The 4740-nt window shown below is 38.2% G+C and overlaps 1 pseudogene; it reads right to left on the reverse strand.

The window, feature by feature from the left end:
- Positions 1–2721: 2721 nt before the first annotated feature.
- On the reverse strand, positions 2722–3055 carry LOC119530081 (annotated as a pseudogene).
- Between the last annotated feature and the right edge of the window lie 1685 nt (positions 3056–4740).

Below are 4740 nucleotides of genomic sequence, written 5' to 3' on the forward strand. Positions count from 1 at the left end.
TCTATGGAACTCAATATTCTAAACCTTTCCTTTGGTGCAGTGTGGGGTTCGGGGACAGAGACTAGATCCAAAACTGTGGCAGGAGAGGGAGAGAGAAGGGTGAAGCAGGCTGAGTTTTGGGTTTGGGGGAACTGTGAGAGAGTGAGACTATAGATTGAGGGAAGATGCTGGACAATGAAAGTTACGTGGAGAAGGATAGGGTGGATATTTTTATGACCTCTGCTTAGAAGTTTGCACTTTATTATTAGACTCAAGTATTTAAAAAAACCATGTTTACTGGCCTCCAAAACTGGAGACATAGGTAGATGATAGCAATTCACTCTGGCTCCACCTAAGGCTTACCAGCTGGGTGCCATGGTATCTGAGGAGATGCTCTCTGTGTCCCAGCACCAGAAGTGTTCTGACAGCAGGGCACTATGACAGCCTGCCAAGACAGGAGCACACCAATGCAGGTTTCATCCTGATTGCCCATCCCTTTGAAAAAATATTGCCCCAATCTCTTGCTTCTCTTCTGTTTGGCAAAAGGTAGCAATATCTGAAAAACTCTTCATAATGTGCTATTTGCTTTACTTGAGATGATCAAGAGACATCATCTGTTTCTAACATGTTCTTATCATGCAAGTGTTTATTTCCTTGTAAGTTACCTCAAATTCTTTCCGGAACAGAAGTTCTAATAATCACTGAAATTATTTAAATATAATTAGTTTTCTCAATTTTTATTATTTGCTGCTTTGGCTCATTGGTTTTCTGGAATTTACTAGGTAAAATACCTTTCAGCTTGCATTACGGATAGAACGGCATTATATGTCACTATACCAAAATACACAGTGGAAATCATCTGTCATTTATAGAATTTTAAAACAAGTTAATTTCCAGTGGCCTGTACTAAGAATCCTATTCGTGTTAATGTTTGCTGAATTAAATGTAAATCAATTGGGAACATATGGACAAAGCATTCCTTGAAACAGGCACAGAATTAAAAATTAGAATATATGTACTTGATAAAATATTGAGTTGGGAAGTATATAAATTTTATTAGCATCCTTATATATGTGTTTTTTTTTTTGCAATGATTGCTTTTTCCTACAATGCTAACCAAGTTGAAAAAATGTTGAAAAAGAGAGTATGGATATTAAAACTCATGACATGATCTTAATTGTAAATATCTTATTTACTCAGAAAAATGAAGTTTATTGTAATTTTAATTTTCTGGCTTTAATTGAAGACAATATGTCAATAATATATATTTTTTCAGCCATACACTTTATTTATTCAGCCCTAAACCATTAAAAGGCCAATCAATGGTAAGTAAAGTAGAGGAATTTGTGGCAGGAATGCAAATTATTGTTTTGTTCTATTAGTCTCTTTTATGATAATTAAAATATACTGTTAAGCTTGGGAGAGTTGACTTTCAGAACTTTCTTTGTTACTGATTCTGTCATTTTTATATCTAGGTATACATCCTATATTAATATATAGCTGTCATAGTTCTATCTTACAAGTTAGCTAAATTCAAGCTGGTTTAATTTGAAAAGTGTCTTTTTCCAAGTTGCAGTACTGATAAAGACTAGAGATTCCCCAGGTGTAAACTCAAAATCTTTGGAAGATGCTTTAACCTAAGAATATCTTCATTTGATAACAGCATTATCTTGAAAGGATTGGGGCTTGCTGAAATGCAGCTCAGTTTCTCATCTTCTCCATTTATCTTCTCAGCTTGTTACTATACCACAAAAGAAAATTAACTGTGGTTCATCACTGAGCCCTGACATGATATCGTTGCAAATTTTTTTGGTAGTGCATTTAATTGTCATTCTCTCTTTAGTTTCCCTTCCTTCCTTCCTTCCTCCCTCCCTCCCCCCCTCCCTTCCTTCCTTCCTTCCTATTGTGGAAATACAGACACAACATAAATCTTTCCATCCCAATCCCTCCCAAGCAGACCATTCGAGGGATTGATCACATTCATAATGTTGCAATACCTTCACCACCATCCCTCACACTCATTAAACCCTACACTCATTTTGCATTAACTCCCCATTGCCTCTGCCCACCACACTTGTTAATCTGTACTCTACTTTCTGTCTCTATGAGTTTGTATATCCTCCGATATTTTCTTTGTGGTTACCATGGGGCATAAATTAAACATCCTAACTCTACACCAATCTCGTTTGTTTTGATACCAACTTAACAACTTCAAAACATACATAAACCATGTTCCAATACCCCCTTCCTTCCCACTTTATGCAGTTCTTGTCACAATTTCATATTTATACATTATGAATTCAAAACCATTGATTTATCATTACATTTTATGCATTTGCCTTTTATATCCTGTATGAAGTAACAAATGAAGTTACAAATCAAAATTACAATGGTACTGGTATTTATATTACCCTCATTGTTATCTTTACCAGAGATCTTTGTTTGTCCATGTGGTTCAGTCAAGTCTCCTTTCCTTTCAACCTGCAGAACTACCTTTAACATTTCTTGTATGGCCAGTCTCCAGTCTAGTAGTGAAGTCCCTCAGTTTCTGTTTATCTGAAATGTCTTAGTTCTGTCATTTTTGAAAGATGATTTTCTGGATACAGAATTATTGGTTGGACAATTTCTTTTCTTTTTTTTTTTTTTTTTTGCTTTCAGTACTTCAAATATATATTCCTACTGCTTTCTTTTTTTTTTTTTTAAGGTTTCAAATGTACTTTATTTCCTTATTAATGCCGTATTTTAATGGGTACACAATGCTTTTACTTGTCATCAATTATAAGTTGGTTTTGAAACATTTCAATAATCACACCAGCTGGGATGATTACTGATCTCGCCATTCCTTTGGGGTGACTCTGCCAACAGGGGACAGGTTCCTTTCTATTCCAGTTTGTGTTGCTGTTTACATCCATACAGCAACATAGAAAGTGGCTCCACTAGCTAGTAGAGCATTACCATATTTGTCCTGGAAATCAGGTACACATTTCTGGTGGCTCTGCCTTGCTGTTGTTTGCTGAATGCTTCGAACTCCGAGACAATTCTGTGCGTTTTTGGCCAAGGGAAACATCAGGAAGCTGTAGACACAACTACAGCAACTGCAGCAGTTGGCTTGGTGCGATCTAACTTACGTTACCCTTCCTACTGCTTCCTTGACTCCAAGGTTTCTGGTGAGAAATTGACTCTTAATCTTATCGGGGCTTCATCCGTGTATGTGACATGTTGTTCCTATCTTGTGGCTTTCAGAATTCTCTCTTTATCTTTGGCATTTGACAGGTTTGTTATAACACAGTGTGGCATGAGTCTATTTGGGTTTATCCTGTTTGGAGTTTGTTGAGCATCTTGGATGTGTATAGTCATGATTTTAATTGTGAAGTTTTCAGCAATTTTTCCTTGAATAGTCTCTCTGACCCTTTCTCTCTTTCTTCCCTTCTGGGATTCCCACAATGCATATACTGGTGTGCTTGATGGTGTCCCACAGGTTCCTCAGGCTCTGTTCACTTTTCTTCATTCTTTCCTCTTTCTGCTCTGCAGACTGGATAATTTCAATTGTCTTATCTTCAAATTCACTGATTCCTTCTTCTGCCAGCTCCAATCTGCTGTTGAATCCCCCTAGGAAATTTTTAATTTCTATTTCTGCGGTCTGCAGCTCTGTTGTTTTCCATAATTCCCATCACTCTATTTATGTTCTGTTTGTGTTTATCAATCATTTTTCTGATTTCCTTTCATTCTTTTCTTATGTTTTCCTTTAGCTCTTTGAGCATATTCAGGACCAAATCTTTTTAACATTTTTTTGTGTGTGGAATATCCCAGGTCTGGGCCTTCTTATCAATCATTTCTAATGCTTTAAACTTCTTCTTTGTGTGGACCATCACTTCCTCTTTCTATGTTTTGTTAGCTTTTGTTGAAACCTGGACATTTTGGATATTTTAGTGTATTATTGCTGGAATTTAGACACTGAAGCATCTGTTCCTTAAGCTTATATCCAGTTTGTACTATGACAGAGCTTTCTTTGAATGCCAGGAGCTAACCAAAAAAAAAAGAAGAGAAAGACCTCTACGAGTCTTATCCACATAATTAATTTGGAGAACAGCTCCAGGCCAGCATGAGGGGCCTCCCTGATTCTTTCTGCTCATGCCTCTTGTCTTGGGCATCTGTGTGTGGCCCTAGAAAATTCCCCATTTACACAGATATAAATTTCCCTTCTTGTCTAGGAAAAAGTTTCCTCCTGGTCTTGGGTGCTGCACTGTATGCCCTCAGGCCACCTGTCCCTTGGCCCAGGCAGTACAACTTGGTTGCTTTCCTGCAGCATTCTGTTAGACAGCTCAGTGAGCCACCTTCTACATGCAGGGCAAGCTGGGACAGCAAGTCACTCAGGCCACCACCAGACAGATTCAGCCAGACATTCGTGCTCCCAGTATGTGTCTGAGAGTTACTCTGTTCCCTCCAAAACCATAATCAGGGATCTGCACTGGGAGCACAGCTGGCTCCACCCAAGCTGGTGAGGAGATGTAGGAGGGGCCTAGGCTCTGCAAGATCCTACCATTTTTAAATGGCTTTTTTCTTGATTCAGTACCACCCTATTAATGCAATCCTTTGGCTGCTTTTTGGAACTTTTAGAAAGATGCTTCTGCCAGTTCTTGCAGGTTGTTCAAAGCTTCTGTGGGGAGATGGAGCCCTGAAGCATCTTACTCAACCATTTGGATTGGGGTGGGGCTCCTAGAAATGATTTTGGCAAGATATTCCTGATCTCTATAGACCGGC

Source organism: Choloepus didactylus, chromosome 3, assembly GCF_015220235.1.
Source record: "Choloepus didactylus isolate mChoDid1 chromosome 3, mChoDid1.pri, whole genome shotgun sequence".
Taxonomy (NCBI): Eukaryota; Metazoa; Chordata; class Mammalia; order Pilosa; family Megalonychidae; genus Choloepus; species Choloepus didactylus.